Below are 19,104 nucleotides of genomic sequence, written 5' to 3' on the forward strand. Positions count from 1 at the left end.
TTGTTCGTCCTTCTGTCGATGCAGCACAGATAAAGAGAGAAGTCATTGTAGACAGACAAATATGTAGATAGACAGATAGATGAAAATAGCAAAAAAGAGAACTTGACCCGGACGTCATTCGAACACGAGACCTTCTTATCTGGAGTCAGACGTGCTACGGTGTCGCCACCGAGTCCACTTAGTGTATCCGTTCAACACAAGTGGTAGCATGTTTTGCTCGGCCTTCTGTCGATGCAGCACAGATAAAGAGGCAAGTCATTATAGACAGACAAATAAGTAGACAGACAGATGAAAATATTAAAAAAGAGAATTTGACCCGGACGTGACTCGAACACGCAACCTTCTGATCTGGAGTCGGACGCGCTACCTGTTCGCCACCGAGTCCGCTTAAGGTGGCCGTTCGCACACACGTGGTAGCATGTTTTGCTCGGCCTTCTATCGATGAAGCACAGGTGAAGAGACAAGTCATTGTAGACAGACAAATAAGTAGATAGACACATAGATGAAAATAACATAAAAAGAGAATTTGACCCGGACGTGATTCGAACACGAAACCTTATGATATGGAGTCAGACGTGCTACCGTGTCGCCATCAAGTCCACTTAGGGTGGCCGTTCGCACACACGCGGTAGCATGTTTTGCTCAGCCTTCTGTCGACGAAGCACAGGTAAAGAACAAGTCATTGTAGAAGGACAAATAAGTAGATAGACAGATAGATGAAAATAACAAAAAGAGAATTTGACACAGACGTGATTAGAACACACAACCTTCTGATCTGGAGTCAGAAGTGCTAAGGTTGCGCCACCGAGTCCGCTTAGGGTAGCCGTTCGCACACACGCGGTAGCATGTTTTGCAAGGCCTTCTGTCGAAGAAGCAGAGGTAAAGAAACAAGTCATTGTAGAAGAACAAATAAGTAGATAGACAGATAGATGAAAATAATAAAAAGAGAATTTGACACGGACGTGATTAGAACACGCAACCTTCTGTTATAGAGTCAGACGTGCTAAAGTTTCGCCACCGAGTCCGCTTAGGGTAGCCGTTCGCACACACGCGGTAGCATGTTTTGCACGGCCTTATGTCGATGAAGCACAGGTAAAGAGACAAGTCATTGTAGACAGAAAAATAAGTAGACAGACAGAATGATGAAAATAATAAAAAGAGAATTTGACCCAGACGTGATTAGAACACGCAACCTTCTGATCTGGAGTCGGACGCGCTACCAGTTCACCACCGAGTCGGCTTAGGGTAGCCGTTCGCACACACGTGGTAGCATGTTTTGCTCGGTCTTCTATCGAAGAAGCACAGGTAAAAAGACAAGTCATTGTTGACAGACAAAGAAGTAGATAGACAGATGAAAATAACAAAAAAGAGAATTTTACCCGCACGCGGTTCCAATACGCAACCTTCTGATCTGGAGTTGGACGCGCTACCAGTTCGCCACCGAGTCCGCTTAGGGTAGCTGTTGCACACACGTGGTACCATGTTTTGCCTGGCCTTCTGTCGATGAAGCACAGCTAAAGAGAAGAGTCACTGTAGACAGACAAATAAGTAGATAGACAGATAGATGAAAATAGTAAAAAAGAGAACTTGACCCGGACGTGATTCGAACACGAGACCTTCTGATCTAGAGTCAGACGTGCTACCGTGTCGCCACCGAGTCCACTTAGTGTAGCCGTTCACACACACGTGGTAGCATGTTTTGCTCGGCCTCCTGTTGATGCAGCACAGATAAAGAGGCAAGTCATTAGAGACAGACAAATAAGTAGACAGACAGATGAAAATATTAAAAAAGAGAATTTGACCCGGACGTGACTCGAACACGCAACCTTCTGATATGGAGTCGGACGCGCTACCAGTTCGCCACCGAGTCCGCTTAGGGTGGCCGTTCGCACGCACGTGGTAGCATGTTTTGCTCGGCCTTCTATCGATGAAGCACAGGTGAAGAGACAAGTCATTGTAGACAGACAAATAAGTAGATAGACACATAGATAAAAATAATATAAAAAGAGAATTTGACCCGGACGTGATTCGAACACGCAACCTTATGATATGGAGTCAGACGTGCTACCGTGTCGCCATCATGTCCACTTAGGGTAGCCGTTCGCACACACGTGGTAGCAAGTTTTGCTCGGCCTTCTGTCGATGAAGCACAGGTAAAGAGATAAGTCACTGTAGAATGACAAATAAGTAGATAGACAGATAGATGAAAATAATAAAAAGAAAATTTGACCCAAACGTGATTCGAACACGCAACCTTCTGATCTGGAGTCAGACGTGGTACCGTTGCGCCACCAAGTCCGCTTATAGAGTTTCCCTTCGCACACACGCGGTAGCATGTTTTGCTCGGCTTTGTGTCGATGAAGCACAGGTAACGGGACAAGTCATTGTAGACAGACAAATAGGTAGATAGACAGAAAGATGAAAGTATTAAAAAAGAGAATTTGACCCGGACGTGATTCGAACACGCAACCTTCTGATCTGGAGTCAGATGCGCTACCGTTGCGCCACCGAGTCCGCTTAGGGTAGCCATTCGCACAAACGTGGTAGCATGTTTTGCTCGGCCTTCTGTCGATGAATCCCAAGTAAAGGGAAGAGACATTGTAGCAGGACAAATAAGTACATAAACAGATAGATGAAAATCATAAAAAGAGAATTTAAACCGGACGTGATTAGAACATGCAACCTTCTGATCTGGAGTCAGACGTGCTAAAGTTGCACCACCGAGTCCGCTTAGGGTAGCCGTTCGCACAAACGTGGTAGCATGTTTTGCTCGGCCTTCTGTCGGTGAATTCCAAATAAAAGGACAAGTCATTGTAGACAGACAATTTAGTAGATATTCAGATAGATGGAAATATAAAAAGAAAATTTGACCCAAACTTGTTTCGAACACGCAAGCTTCTGATCTGGAGTCAGACGTGGTACCGTTGCGCCACCAAGTCCGCTTATAGGGTTTCCCTTCGCACACACGCGGTAGCATGTTTTGCTCGGCTTTGTGTCGATGAAGCACAGGTAAAGGGACAAGTCATTGTAGACAGACAAATAGGTAGATAGACAGATAGATGAAAATATTAAAAAAGAGAATTTGACCCGGACGTGATTCGAACACGCAACTTTCTTATCTGGAGTCCGATGCGCTACCGTTGCGCCACCGAGTCCGCTTAGGGTAGCCGTTCGCACAAACGTGGTAGCATGTTTTGCTCGGCCTTCTGTCGATGCAGCACAGGTAAAGAGACAAGTCATTGTAGGCAGACAAATAAGTAGATAGACAGATGAAAATGATAAAAAAGAAAATTGACCCAGACGTGATTCGAACACGCAACCTTCTGATCTGGAGTCCGACGCGCTACCGGTTCGCCACCGAGTCCGCTTAGTGTAGCCGTTCGCACACACGTGGTAGCATGTTTTGCTCGGCCTTCTATCGATGAAGCACAGGTAAAGAGACAAGTCATTGTAGAATGACAAATAAGTAGATTGACAGATAGATGAAAATAATAAAAAAGAGAATTTGACTTGGACGTGATTCGAACACTTAACCTTCTGATCTGCAGTCAGACGCGCTACCGTTCCGCCACCGAGTCCGCTTAGTGTAGCCGTTCGTGCACACGTGGTAGCATGTTTTTCTCGGCGTTCTGTCGAGAAATCCCAGGTAAAGAGACAAGTCATTGTAGAAGGACAAATAAGTAGATTGACAGATAGATGAAAATAATAAAAAGAGAATTTGACACGGACGTGATTAGAACACGCAACCTTCTGTTATGGAGTCAGACGTGCTAAAGTTGCGCCACCGAGTCCGCTTAGGGTAGCCGTTCGCACACACGCGGTAGCATGTGTTTCACGGCCTTATGTCGATGAAGCACAGGTAAAGAGACAAGTCATTGTAGACAGATAAATAAGTAGACAGACAGAATGATGAAAATAATAAAAAGAGAATTTGACCCAGACGTGATTAGAACACGCAACCTTCTGTTATGGAGTCGGACGCGCTACCAGTTCACCACCGAGTCCGCTTAGGGTAGCCGTTCGCACACACGTGGTAGCATGTTTTGCTCGGTCTTCTATCGAAGAAGCACAGGTAAAAAGACAAGTCATTGTTGACAGACAAAGAAGTAGATAGACAGATGAAAATAACAAAAAAGAGAATTTTACCCGCACGCGGTTCCAATACGCAACCTTCTGATCTGGAGTTGGACGCGCTACCAGTTCGCCACCGAGTCCGCTTAGGGTAGCTGTTGCACACACGTGGTACCATGTTTTGCCTGGCCTTCTGTCGATGAAGCACAGCTAAAGAGAAGAGTCACTGTAGACAGACAAATAAGTAGATAGACAGATAGATGAAAATAGTAAAAAAGAGAACTTGACCCGGACGTGATTCGAACACGAGACCTTCTGATCTAGAGTCAGACGTGCTACCGTGTCGCCACCGAGTCCACTTAGTGTAGCCGTTCACACACACGTGGTAGCATGTTTTGCTCGGCCTCCTGTTGATGCAGCACAGATAAAGAGGCAAGTCATTAGAGACAGACAAATAAGTAGACAGACAGATGAAAATATTAAAAAAGAGAATTTGACCCGGACGTGACTCGAACACGCAACCTTCTGATATGGAGTCGGACGCGCTACCAGTTCGCCACCGAGTCCGCTTAGGGTGGCCGTTCGCACGCACGTGGTAGCATGTTTTGCTCGGCCTTCTATCGATGAAGCACAGGTGAAGAGACAAGTCATTGTAGACAGACAAATAAGTAGATAGACACATAGATAAAAATAATATAAAAAGAGAATTTGACCCGGACGTGATTCGAACACGCAACCTTATGATATGGAGTCAGACGTGCTACCGTGTCGCCATCATGTCCACTTAGGGTAGCCGTTCGCACACACGTGGTAGCAAGTTTTGCTCGGCCTTCTGTCGATGAAGCACAGGTAAAGAGATAAGTCACTGTAGAATGACAAATAAGTAGATAGACAGATAGATGAAAATAATAAAAAGAAAATTTGACCCAAACGTGATTCGAACACGCAACCTTCTGATCTGGAGTCAGACGTGGTACCGTTGCGCCACCAAGTCCGCTTATAGAGTTTCCCTTCGCACACACGCGGTAGCATGTTTTGCTCGGCTTTGTGTCGATGAAGCACAGGTAACGGGACAAGTCATTGTAGACAGACAAATAGGTAGATAGACAGAAAGATGAAAGTATTAAAAAAGAGAATTTGACCCGGACGTGATTCGAACACGCAACCTTCTGATCTGGAGTCAGATGCGCTACCGTTGCGCCACCGAGTCCGCTTAGGGTAGCCATTCGCACAAACGTGGTAGCATGTTTTGCTCGGCCTTCTGTCGATGAATCCCAAGTAAAGGGAAGAGACATTGTAGCAGGACAAATAAGTACATAAACAGATAGATGAAAATCATAAAAAGAGAATTTAAACCGGACGTGATTAGAACATGCAACCTTCTGATCTGGAGTCAGACGTGCTAAAGTTGCACCACCGAGTCCGCTTAGGGTAGCCGTTCGCACAAACGTGGTAGCATGTTTTGCTCGGCCTTCTGTCGGTGAATTCCAAATAAAAGGACAAGTCATTGTAGACAGACAATTTAGTAGATATTCAGATAGATGGAAATATAAAAAGAAAATTTGACCCAAACTTGTTTCGAACACGCAAGCTTCTGATCTGGAGTCAGACGTGGTACCGTTGCGCCACCAAGTCCGCTTATAGGGTTTCCCTTCGCACACACGCGGTAGCATGTTTTGCTCGGCTTTGTGTCGATGAAGCACAGGTAAAGGGACAAGTCATTGTAGACAGACAAATAGGTAGATAGACAGATAGATGAAAATATTAAAAAAGAGAATTTGACCCGGACGTGATTCGAACACGCAACTTTCTTATCTGGAGTCCGATGCGCTACCGTTGCGCCACCGAGTCCGCTTAGGGTAGCCGTTCGCACAAACGTGGTAGCATGTTTTGCTCGGCCTTCTGTCGATGCAGCACAGGTAAAGAGACAAGTCATTGTAGGCAGACAAATAAGTAGATAGACAGAAGAAAATGATAAAAAAGAAAATTGACCCAGACGTGATTCGAACACGCAACCTTCTGATCTGGAGTCCGACGCGCTACCGGTTCGCCACCGAGTCCGCTTAGTGTAGCCGTTCGCACACACGTGGTAGCATGTTTTGCTCGGCCTTCTATCGATGAAGCACAGGTAAAGAGACAAGTCATTGTAGAATGACAAATAAGTAGATTGACAGATAGATGAAAATAATAAAAAAGAGAATTTGACTTGGACGTGATTCGAACACTTAACCTTCTGATCTGCAGTCAGACGCGCTACCGTTCCGCCACCGAGTCCGCTTAGTGTAGCCGTTCGTGCACACGTGGTAGCATGTTTTTCCCGGCCTTCTGTCGAGAAATCCCAGGTAAAGAGAAAAGTCATTGTAGAAGGACAAATAAGTAGATTGACAGATAGATGAAAATAATAAACAGAGAATTTGACACGGACGTGATTAGATCACGCAACCTTCTGTTATGAAGTCAGACGTGCTAAAGTTGCGCCACCGAGTCCGCTTAGGGTAGCCGTTCGCACACACGCGGTAGCATGTGTTTCACGGCCTTATGTCGATGAAGCACAGGTAAAGAGACAAGTCACTGTAGACAGACAAATAAGCAGATAGACAGATAGATGAAAATAGTAAAAAAGAGAACTTGACCCGGACGTGATTCGAACACGAGACCTTCTGATCTGGAGTCAGACGTGCTACCGTGTCGCCACCGGGTCCACTTAGTGTAGCCGTTCACACACACGTGGTAGCATGTTTTGCTCGGCCTTCTGTTGATGCAGCACAGATAAAGAGGCAAGTCATTAGAGACAGACAAATAAGTAGACAGACAGATGAAAATATTAAAAAAGAGAATTTGACCCGGACGTGACTCGAACACGCAACCTTCTGATCTGGAGTCGGACGCGCTAACAGTTCGCCACCGAGTTCGCTTAGGGTGGCCGTTCGCACGCACGTGGTAGCATGTTTTGCTCGGCCTTCTATCGATGAAGCACAGGTGAAGAGACAAGTCATTGTAGACAGACAAATAAGTACATAGACAGATAGATGAAATAATAGAAAAAGAGAATTTGACCCGGACGTGATTCGAACACGCAACCTTATGATCTGGAGTCAGACGTGCTACCGTGTCACCATCATGTCCACTTAGGGTAGCCGTTCGCACACACGTGGTAGCAAGTTTTGCTCGGCCTTCTGTCGAAGAAGCACAGGTAAAGAGATAAGTCATTGTAGAATGACAAATAAGTAGATAGACAGATAGATGAAAATAATGAAAAGAAAATTTGACCCCAACGTGATTCGAACACGCAACCTTCTGATCTGGAGTCAGACGTGCTAAAGTTGCACCACCAAGTCCGCTTAAGGTAGCCGTTCGCACACACGCGGTAGCATGTTTTGCTCGGCCTTCTGTCGATAAAACACAGGTAAAGAGACAAGTCATTGTAGACAGACAAATAAGTAGATAGAAAGATAGATGAAAATAATAAAAAAGAGAACTTGACCCGAACGTGATTCGAACACGCATTCTTCTGATATGAAGTCAGACGTGCAACCATTGTGCCACCGAGTCCGTTTAGGGTCGCCGTTCGCACACACGCGGTAGCATGTATTGCTCGGCCTTCTGTCGATGCAGCACAGGTAAAAAGAGAAGTCATTGTAGGCAAACAAATAAGTAGATAGACAGATAGATGAAAATAATAAAAAAGAGAATTTGACTTGGACGTGATTCGAACACTTATCCTTCTGATCTGGAGTAGACGCGCTACCGTTTCGCCACCGAGTCCGCTTAGTGTAGCCGTTCGTACACACGTGGTAGCATGTTTTTCTCGGCCTTCTGTCGATGAATCCCAGGTAAAGAGACAAGTCATTGTAGACAGACAAAAGAGTAGATAGACAGATAGATGAAAAAATAAAAAAAGAAAACTTGCTCGGACGTGATTCGAACACGCAACCTTCTGATCTGGAGTCAGACATGCTACCGTGTCGCAACCGAGTCCACTTAGTCTAGCCGTTCGCACACACACGGTAGCATGTTTTGCTCAGCCTTGAGCCGATGAAGTACAGGTAACGAGACAAGTCAAAGTAGACAGACAAATAGGTAGATAAACAGATAGATAAAAATAATAAAAAAGAGAATGTGCCCCGAACGTGATTCGAACTCACAACCTTCTTATCTGGAGTCAGACGTGCTACCGTGTCGCCACCACGTGCGTTTAGTGTTGCCGTTCGCACTCACGCGGTAGCATGTTTTGCTCGGCCTTCTGTCGATGAAGCACAGCTAAAGAGAAGAGTCATTGTAGACAGACAAATAAGTAGATAGACAGATAGATGAAAATAATAAAAAAGAGAGCTTGACCCGGACGTGATTCGAACACCCATTCTTCTGATATGGAGTCAGACGTGCAACCGTTGCGCCACCGAGTCTGTTTACGGTCGCCGTTCGCACACACGCGGTAGCATATTTTGCACGGCCTTCTGTCGATGCAGCACAGGTAAAGAGACAAGTCATTGTAAGCAGACAAATAAGTAGATAGACAGATGAAAATGATAGAAAAGAGAATTTGACCCGGACGTGATTCGAACACGCAATCTTCTGATCTGGAGTGAGACGCGCTACAGGCTCGCCACCGAGTCCGCTTAGTGTAGCCGTTCGCCCACACGTGGTAGCATGTTTTGCTCGGCCTTCTATCGATGAAGCACAGGTAAAGAAACAAGTCATTGTAGAATGACAAATAAGTAGATAGTAATATAAAAATAACAGAAAAGGGAATTTCACCCGAACGTGATTCGAACACGCAACCTTCTGATCTGGAGTCAGACGGGCTACCATTGCGCCACCGAGTCCACTTAGGGTGGCCGTTCGCACACATGCGGTAGCAGCTTTTGCACGGCCTTCTGTCGACGAAGCACAGGTAAAGAACAAGTCATTGTAGAAGGACAAATAAGTAGATAGACAGATAGATGAAAATAACAAAAAGAGAATTTGACACAGACGTGATTAGAACACACAACCTTCTGATCTGGAGTCAGAAGTGCTAAGGTTGCGCCACCGAGTCCGCTTAGGGTAGCCGTTCGCACACACGCGGTAGCATGTTTTGCAAGGCCTTCTGTCGAAGAAGCAGAGGTAAAGAAACAAGTCATTGTAGAAGGACAAATAAGTAGATAGACAGATAGATGAAAATAATAAAAAGAGAATTTGACACGGACGTGATTAGAACACGCAACCTTCTGTTATAGAGTCAGACGTGCTAAAGTTTCACCACCGAGTCCGCTTAGGGTAGCCGTTCGCACACACGCGGTAGCATGTTTTTCACGGCCTTATGTCGATGAAGCACAGGTAAAGAGACAAGTCATTGTAGACAGACAAATAAGTAGACAGACAGAATGATGAAAATAATAAAAAGAGAATTTGACCCAGACGTGATTAGAACACGCAACCTTCTGATCTGGAGTCGGACGCGCTACCAGTTCACCACCGAGTCGGCTTAGGGTAGCCGTTCGCACACACGTGGTAGCATGTTTTGCTCGGTCTTCTATCGAAGAAGCACAGGTAAAAAGACAAGTCATTGTTGACAGACAAAGAAGTAGATAGACAGATGAAAATAACAAAAAAGAGAATTTTACCCGCACGCGGTTCCAATACGCAACCTTCTGATCTGGAGTTGGACGCGCTACCAGTTCACCACCGAGTCCGCTTAGGGTAGCTGTTGCACACACGTGGTACCATGTTTTGCCTGGCCTTCTGTCGATGAAGCACAGCTAAAGAGAAGAGTCACTGTAGACAGACAAATAAGTAGATAGACAGATAGATGAAAATAGTAAAAAAGAGAACTTGACCCGGACGTGATTCGAACACGAGACCTTCTGATCTAGAGTCAGACGTGCTACCGTGTCGCCACCGAGTCCACTTAGTGTAGACGTTCACACACACGTGGTAGCATAATTTGCTCGGCCTCCTGTTGATGCAGCACAGATAAAGAGGCAAGTCATTAGAGACAGACAAATAAGTAGACAGACAGATGAAAATATTAAAAAAGAGAATTTGACCCGGACGTGACTCGAACACGCAACCTTCTGATATGGAGTCGGACGCGCTACCAGTTCGCAACCGAGTCCGCTTAGGGTAGCCATTCGCACAAACGTGGTAGCATGTTTTGCTCGGCCTTCTGTCGATGAATCCCAAGTAAAGGGAAGAGACATTGTAGCAGGACAAATAAGTACACAAACAGAAAGATGAAAATCATAAAAAGAGAATTTAACCCGGACGTGATTAGAACATGCAACCTTCTGATCTGGAGTCAGACGTGCTAAAGTTGCACCACCGAGTCCGCTTAGGGTAGCCGTTCGCACAAACGTGGTAGCATGTTTTGCTCGGCCTTCTGTCGATGAATTCCAAATAAAAGGACAAGTCATTGTAGACAGACAATTTAGTAGATATTCAGATAGATGGAAATATAAAAAAAATTTGACCCAAACTTGTTTCGAACACGCAAGCTTCTGATCTGGAGTCAGACGTGGTACCGTTGCGCCACCAAGTCCGCTTATAGGGTTTCCCTTCGCACACACGCGGTAGCATGTTTTGCTCGGCTTTGTCTCGATGAAGCACAGGTAAAGGGACAAGTCATTGTAGACAGACAAATAGGTAGATAGACAGATGGATGAAAATATTAAAAAAGAGAATTTGACCCGGACGTGACTCGAACACGCAACTTTCTTATCTGGAGTCCGATGCGCTACCGTTGCGCCACCGAGTCCGCTTAGGGTAGCCATTCGCACAAACGTGGTAGCATGTTTTGCTCGGCCTTCTGTCGATGCAGCACAGGTAAAGAGACAAGTCATTGTAGGCAGACAAATAAGTAGATAGACAGATGAAAATGATAAAAAAGAAAATTGACCCAGACGTGATTCGAACACGCAACCTTCTGATCTGGAGTCAGACGCGCTACCGGTTCGCCACCGAGTCCGCTTAGTGTAGCCGTTCTTACACACGTGGTAGCATGTTTTGCTCGGCCTTCTATCGATGAAGCACAGGTAAAGAGACAAGTCATTGTAGAATGACAAATAAGTAGATTGACAGATAGATGAAAATAATAAAAAAGAGAATTTGACTTGGACGTGATTCGAACACTTAACCTTCTGATCTGCAGTCAGACGCGCTACCGTTCCGCCACCGAGTCCGCTTAGTGTAGCCGTTCGTGCACACGTGGTAGCATGTTTTTCTCGGCGTTCTGTCGAGAAATCCCAGGTAAAGAGACAAGTCATTGTAGAAGGACAAATAAGTAGATTGACAGATAGATGAAAATAATAATAAGAGAATTTGACACGGACGTGATTAGAACACGCAACCTTCTGTTATGGAGTCAGACGTGCTAAAGTTGCGCCACCGAGTCCGCTTAGGGTAGCCGTTCGCACACACGCGGTAGCATGTGTTTCACGGCCTTATGTCGATGAAGCACAGGTAAAGAGACAAGTCATTGTAGACAGATAAATAAGTAGACAGACAGAATGATGAAAATAATAAAAAGAGAATTTGACCCAGACGTGATTAGAACACGCAACCTTCTGTTATGGAGTCGGACGCGCTACCAGTTCACCACCGAGTCCGCTTAGGGTAGCCGTTCGCACACACGTGGTAGCATGTTTTGCCTGGCCTTCTGTCGATGAAGCACAGCTAAAGAGAAGAGTCACTGTAGACAGACAAATAAGTAGATAGACAGATAGATGAAAATAGTAAAAAAGAGAACTTGACCCGGACGTGATTCGAACACGAGACCTTCTGATCTGGAGTCAGACGTGCTACCGCGTCGCCACCGGGTCCACTTAGTGTAGCCGTTCACACACACGTGGTAGCATGTTTTGCTCGGCCTTCTGTTGATGCAGCACAGATAAAGAGGCAAGTCAATAGAGACAGACAAATAAGTAGACAGACAGATGAAAATATTAAAAAAGAGAATTTGACCCGGACGTGACTCGAACACGCAACCTTCTGATCTGGAGTCGGACGCGCTAACAGTTCGCCACCGAGTCCGCTTAGGGTGGCCGTTCGCACGCACGTGGTAGCATGTTTTGCTCGGCCTTCTATCGATGAAGCACAGGTGAAGAGACAAGTCATTGTAGACAGACAAATAAGTACATAGACAGATAGATGAAATAATAGAAAAAGAGAATTTGACCCGGACGTGATTCGAACACGCAACCTTATGATCTGGAGTCAGACGTGCTACCGTGTCACCATCATGTCCACTTAGGGTAGCCGTTCGCACACACGTGGTAGCAAGTTTTGCTCGGCCTTCTGTCGATGAAGCACAGGTAAAGAGATAAGTCATTGTAGAATGACAAATAAGTAGATAGACAGATAGATGAAAATAATAAAAAGAAAATTTGACCCAAACGTGATTCGAACACGCAACCTTCTGATCTGGAGTCAGACGTGCTAAAGTTGCACCACCAAGTCCGCTTAAGGTAGCAGTTCGCACACACGTGGTAGCATGTTTTGCTCGGCCTTCTGTCGATAAAACACAGGTAAAGAGACAAGTCATTGTAGACAGACAAATAAGTAGAAAGACAGATAGATGAAAATAATAAAAAAGAGAACTTGACCCGAACGTGATTCGAACACGCATTCTTCTGACATGAAGTCAGACGTGCAACCATTGTGCCACCGAGTCCGTTTAGGGTCGCCGTTCGCACACACGCGGTAGCATGTATTGCTCGGCCTTCTGTCGATGCAGCACAGGTAAAGAGAGAAGTCATTGTAGGCAAACAAATAAGTAGATAGACAGATAGATGAAAATAATAAAAAAGAGAATTTGACTTGGACGTGATTCGAACTCTTATCCTTCTGATCTGGAGTCAGACGCGCTACCGTTTCGCCACCGAGTCCGCTTAGTGTAGCCGTTCGTACACACGTGGTAGCATGTTTTTCTCGGCCTTCTGTCGATGAATCCCAGGTAAAGAGACAAGTCATTGTAGACAGACAAAAGAGTAGATAGACAGATAGATGAAAAAATAAAAAAAGAAAACTTGATCGGACGTGATTCGAACACGCAACCTTCTGATCTGGAGTCAGACATGCTACCGTGTCGCAACCGAGTCCACTTAGTCTAGCCGTTCGCACACACGCGGTAGCATGTTTTGCTCAGCCTTGAGCCGATGAAGTACAGGTAAAGAGACAAGTCAAAGTAGACAGACAAATAGGTAGATAAACAGATAGATAAAAATAATAAAAAAGAGAATTTGCCCCGAACGTGATTCGAACTCGCCACCTTCTTATCTGGAGTCAGACGTGCTACCGTGTCGCCACCACGTGCGTTTGGTGTTGCCGTTCGCACTCACGCGGTAGCATGTTTTGCTCGGCCTTCTGTCGACGAAGCACAGCTGAAGAGAAGAGTCATTGTAGACAGACAAATAAGTAGATTGACGGATGAAAATGATAAAAAAAGAGAATTTGACCCGGACGTGATTCGAACACGCAACCTTCTGATCTGGCGTCAGACGCGCTACCGGTTCGCCACCGAGTCCGCTTAGGGTAACCGTTCGCACAAACGTGGTAGCATGTTTTGCTCGGCCTTCTGTCAATGAAGCACAGGTAAAGAGATAAGTCATTGTAGAAGGACAAATAAGTAGATAGACAGATAGATGAAAATAATATAAAGAGAATTTGACACGGACGTGATTAGAACACGCAACCTTCTGTTATGGAGTCAGACGTGCTAAAGTTGCGCCACCGAGTCCGCTTTGGGTAGCCGTTTGCACTCACGCGGTAGCATGTTTTGTTCGTCCTTCTGTCGATGCAGCACAGATAAAGAGACAAGTCATTGTAAGCAGACAAATAAGTAGATAGACAGATGAAAATAACAAAAAAGAGAATTTGACCCGGACGTGACTCGAACACGCAACCTTCTGATCTGGAGTCGGACGCGCTACCAGTTCGCCACCGAGTCTGCTTAAGGTGGCCGTTCGCACACACGTGGTAGCATGTTTTGCTCGGCCTTCTATCAATGAAGCACAGGTAAAGAGACAAGTCATTGTAGACAGACAAATAAGTAGATGGACACATAGATGAAAATAATATAAAAAAGAGAATTTGACCCGGACGCGATTCGAACACGCAACCTTATGATATGGAGTCAGACGTGCTAACGTGTCGCCATCAAGTCAAGTCCACTTAGGGTAGCCGTTCGCACACACGCGGTAGCATGTTTTGCTCAGCCTTCTGTCGATGAAGCACAGGTAAAGAGATAAGTCATTGTAGAATGACAAATAAGTAGATAGACAGATAGATGAAAATAATAAAAAAGAGAGCTTGACCCGGACGTGATTCGAACACCCATTCTTCTGATATGGAGTCAGACGTGCAACCGTTGCGCCACCGAGTCTGTTTCTGGTCGCCGTTCGCACACACGGGGTAGCATGTTTTGCACGGCCTTCTGTCGATGCAGCACAGGTAAAGAGACAAGTCATTGTAAGCAGACAAATAAGTAGATAGACAGATGAAAATGATAAAAAAGAGAATTTGACCCGGACGTGATTCGAACACGCAACCTTCTGATCTGGAGTGAGACGCGCTACAGGCTCGCCACCGAGTCCGCTTAGTGTAGCCGTTCGCACACATGCGGTAGCAGCTTTTGCACGGCCTTCTGTCGACGAAGCACAGGTAAAGAACAAGTCATTGTAGAAGGACAAATAAGTAGATAGACAGATAGATGAAAATAATAAAAAGAGAACTTGACACGGACGTGATTAGAACACGCAACCTTCTGTTATGGAGTCAGACGTGCTAAAGTTGCGCCACCGTGTCCGCTTAGGGTAGCCGTTCGCACACACGTGGTAGCATGTTTTGCCTGGCCTTCTGTCGATGAAGCACAGCTAAAGAGAAGAGTCACTGTAGACAGACAAATAAGTAAATAGACAGATAGATGAAAATAGTAAAAAAGAGAACTTGACCCGGACGTGATTCGAACACGAGACCTTCTGATCTGGAGTCAGACGTGCTACCGTGTCGCCACCGAGTCCACTTAGTGTAGCCGTTCACACACACGTGGTAGCATGTTTTGCTCGGCCTTCTGTTGACGCAGCACAGATAAAGATGCAAGTCATTATAGACAGACAAATAAGTAGACAGACAGATGAAAATATTAAAAAAGAGAATTTCACCCGGACGATACTCGAACACGCAACCTTCTGATCTGGAGTCGGACGCGCTACCAGTTCGCCACCGAGTCCGCTTAGGGTGGCCGTTCGCACGCACGCGGTAGCATGTTTTGCTCGGCCTTCTATCGATGAAGCACAGGTGAAGAGACAAGTCATTGTAGACAGACAAATAAGTACATAGACAGATAGATGAAAATAATTGAAAAAGAGAATATGACCCGGACGTGATTCGAACACGCAACCTTATGATCTGGAGTCAGACGTGCTACCGTGTCGCCATCATGTCCACTTAGGGTAGCCGTTCGCACACACGTGGTAGCAAGTTTTGCTCGGCCTTCTGTCGATGAAGCACAGGTAAAGAGATAAGTCATTGTAGAAGGACAAATAAGTAGATAGACAGATAGATGAAAATAATATAAAGAGAATTTGACACGGACGTGATTAGAACACGCAACCTTCTGTTATGGAGTCAGACGTGCTAAAGTTGCGCCACCGAGTCCGCTTTGGGTAGCCGTTTGCACTCACGCGGTAGCATGTTTTGTTCGTCCTTCTGTCGATGCAGCACAGATAAAGAGACAAGTTATTGTAGACAGACAAATAAGTAGATTGACAGATGAAAATGATAAAAAAGAAAATTTGACCCGGACGTGATTCGAACACGCAACCTTCTGATCTGGCGTCAGACGCGCTACCGGTTCGCAACCGAGTCCGCTTAGGGTAGCCGTTCGCACAAACGTGGTAGCATGTTTTGCTCGGCCTTCTGTCATCGAATCCCAAGTAAAAGGACAAGTCATTGTAGAAGGACAAATAAGTAGATAGACAGATAGATGAAAATAACAAAAAGAGAATTTGACACGGACGTGATTAGAACACGCAACCTTCTGATCTGGAGTCAGACGTGCTAAGGTTGCGCCACCGAGTCCGCTTAGGGTAGCCGTTCGCACACACGCGGTAGCATGTATTGCAAGGCCTTCTGTCGAAGGAGCAGATGTAAAGGAACAAGTCATTGTAGAAGGACAAATAAGTAGATAAACAGATAGATGAAAATAATATAAAGAGAATTTGACACGGACGTGATTAGAACACGCAACCTTCTGATCTGGAGTCGGACGCGCTACCTGTTCGCCACCGAGTCCGCTTAAGGTGGCCGTTCGCACACACGTGGTAGCATGTTTTGCTCGGCCTTCTATCGATGAAGCACAGGTGAAGAGACAAGTCATTGTAGACAGACAAATAAGTAGATAGACACATAGATGAAAATAACATAAAAAGAGAATTTGACCCGGACGTGATTCGAACACGAAACCTTATGATATGGAGTCAGACGTGCTACCGTGTCGCCATCAAGTCCACTTAGGGTGGCCGTTCGCACACACGCGGTAGCATGTTTTGCTCAGCCTTCTGTCGATGAAGCACAGGTAAAGAGACAAGTCATTTTAGAATGACAAATAAGTAGATAGACATATAGATGAAAATAATAAAAAAGAGAGCTTGACCCGGACGTGATTCGAACACCCATTCTTCTGATATGGAGTCAGACGTGCAACCGTTGCGCCACCGAGTCTGTTTACGGTCGCCGTTCGCACACACGCGGTAGCATATTTTGCACGGCCTTCTGTCGATGCAGCACAGGTAAAGAGACAAGTCATTGTAAGCAGACAAATAAGTTGATAGACAGATGAAAATGATAAAAAAGAGAATTTGACCCGGACGTGATTCGAACACGCAACCTTCTGATCTGGAGTGAGACGCGCACAGGCTCGCCACCGAGCCCGCTTAGTGTAGCCGTTCGCCCACACGTGGTAGCATGTTTTGCTCGGCCTTCTATCGATGAAGCACAGGTAAAGAAACAAGTCATTGTAGAATGACAAATAAGTAGATAGTAATATAAAAATAACAGAAAAGGGAATTTCACCCGAACGTGATTCGAACACGCAACCTTCTGATCTGGAGTCAGACGGGCTACCATTGCGCCACCGAGTCCACTTAGGGTGGCCGTTCGCACACATGCGGTAGCAGCTTTTGCACGGCCTTCTGTCGACGAAGCACAGGTAAAGAACAAGTCATTGTAGAAGGACAAATAAGTAGATAGACAGATAGATGAAAATAACAAAAAGAGAATTTGACACAGACGTGATTAGAACACACAACCTTCTGATCTGGAGTCAGAAGTGCTAAGGTTGCGCCACCGAGTCCGCTTAGGGTAGCCGTTCGCACACACGCGGTAGCATGTTTTGCAAGGCCTTCTATCGAAGAAGCGGAGGTAAAGAAACAAGTCATTGTAGAAGGACAAATAAGTAGATAGACAGATAGATGAAAATAATAAAAAGAGAATTTGACACGGACGTGATTAGAACACGCAACCTTCTGTTATAGAGTCAGACGTGCTAAAGTTTCGCCACCGAGTCCGCTTAGGGTAGCCGTTCGCACACACGCGGTAGCATGTTTTGCACGGCCTTATGTCGATGAAGCACAGGTAAAGAGACAAGTCATTGTAGACAGACAAATAAGTAGACAGACAGAATGATGAAAATAATAAAAAGAGAATTTGACCCAGACGTGATTAGAACACGCAACCTTCTGATCTGGAGTCGGACGCGCTACCAGTTCACCACCGAGTCGGCTTAGGGTAGCCGTTCGCACACACGTGGTAGCATGTTTTGCTCGGTCTTCTATCGAAGAAGCACAGGTAAAAAGACAAGTCATTGTTGACAGACAAAGAAGTAGATAGACAGATGAAAATAACAAAAAAGATAATTTTACCCGCACGCGGTTCCAATACGCAACCTTCTGATCTGGAGTTGGACGCTCTACCAGTTCGCCACCGAGTCCGCTTAGGGTAGCTGTTGCACACACGTGGTACCATGTTTTGCCTGGCCTTCTGTCGATGAAGCACAGCTAAAGAGAAGAGTCACTGTAGACAGACAAATAAGTAGATAGACAGATAGATGAAAATAGTAAAAAAGAGAACTTGACCCGGACGTGATTCGAACACGAGACCTTCTGATCTAGAGTCAGACGTGCTACCGTGTCGCCACCGAGTCCACTTAGTGTAGCCGTTCACACACACGTGGTAGCATGTTTTGCTCGGCCTCCTGTTGATGCAGCACAGATAAAGAGGCAAGTCATTAGAGACAGACAAATAAGTAGACAGACAGATGAAAATATTAAAAAAGAGAATTTGACCCGGACGTGACTCGAACACGCAACCTTCTGATATGGAGTCGGACGCGCTACCAGTTCGCCACCGAGTCCGCTTAGGGTGGCCGTTCGCACGCACGTGGTAGCATGTTTTGCTCGGCCTTCTATCGATGAAGCACAGGTGAAGAGACAAGTCATTGTAGACAGACAAATAAGTAGATAGACACATAGATAAAAATAATATAAAAAGAGAATTTGACCCGGACGTGATTCGAACACGCAACCTTATGATATGGAGTCAGACGTGCTACCGTGTCGCCATCATGTCCACTTAGGGTAGCCGTTCGCACACACGTGGTAGCAAATTTTGCTCGGCCTTCTGTCGATGAAGCACAGGTAAAGAGATAAGTCACTGTAGAATGACAAATAAGTAGATAGACAGATAGATGAAAATAATAAAAAGAAAATTTGACCCAAACGTGATTCGAACACGCAACCTTCTGATCTGGAGTCAGACGTGGTACCGTTGCGCCACCAAGTCCGCTTATAGAGTTTCCCTTCGCACACACGCGGTAGCATGTTTTGCTCGGCTTTGTGTCGATGAAGCACAGGTAAAGGGACAAGTCATTGTAGACAGACAAATAGGTAGATAGACAGAAAGATGAAAGTATTAAAAAAGAGAATTTGACCCGGACGTGATTCGAACACGCAACCTTCTGATCTGGAGTCAGATGCGCTACCGTTGCGCCACCGAGTC

General features: G+C 45.5%; 7 non-coding genes across 7 annotated transcripts; all 7 read right to left on the reverse strand.

The window, feature by feature from the left end:
• Positions 1-2,442: 2,442 nt before the first annotated feature.
• On the reverse strand, positions 2,443-2,514 carry TRNAW-CCA (transfer RNA tryptophan (anticodon CCA)). The gene has a single exon. It is a non-coding gene; the product is annotated as a tRNA-Trp (tRNA).
• Positions 2,515-5,209: 2,695 nt separating this feature from the next.
• On the reverse strand, positions 5,210-5,281 carry TRNAW-CCA (transfer RNA tryptophan (anticodon CCA)). Its single transcript has one exon. It is a non-coding gene; the product is annotated as a tRNA-Trp (tRNA).
• Positions 5,282-8,825: 3,544 nt separating this feature from the next.
• TRNAW-CCA (transfer RNA tryptophan (anticodon CCA)) lies at positions 8,826-8,897 on the reverse strand. Its single transcript has one exon. It is a non-coding gene; the product is annotated as a tRNA-Trp (tRNA).
• Positions 8,898-10,944: 2,047 nt separating this feature from the next.
• TRNAW-CCA (transfer RNA tryptophan (anticodon CCA)) lies at positions 10,945-11,016 on the reverse strand. Its single transcript has one exon. It is a non-coding gene; the product is annotated as a tRNA-Trp (tRNA).
• A 1,419-nt stretch (positions 11,017-12,435) lies between these two features.
• Positions 12,436-12,507, reverse strand: TRNAW-CCA (transfer RNA tryptophan (anticodon CCA)). The gene has a single exon. It is a non-coding gene; the product is annotated as a tRNA-Trp (tRNA).
• Positions 12,508-17,117: 4,610 nt separating this feature from the next.
• On the reverse strand, positions 17,118-17,189 carry TRNAW-CCA (transfer RNA tryptophan (anticodon CCA)). Its single transcript has one exon. It is a non-coding gene; the product is annotated as a tRNA-Trp (tRNA).
• A 1,843-nt stretch (positions 17,190-19,032) lies between these two features.
• TRNAW-CCA (transfer RNA tryptophan (anticodon CCA)) lies at positions 19,033-19,104 on the reverse strand. The gene has a single exon. It is a non-coding gene; the product is annotated as a tRNA-Trp (tRNA).

Source organism: Rhipicephalus microplus, chromosome 5, assembly GCF_043290135.1.
Source record: "Rhipicephalus microplus isolate Deutch F79 chromosome 5, USDA_Rmic, whole genome shotgun sequence".
Classification (NCBI taxonomy): Eukaryota; Metazoa; Arthropoda; class Arachnida; order Ixodida; family Ixodidae; genus Rhipicephalus; species Rhipicephalus microplus.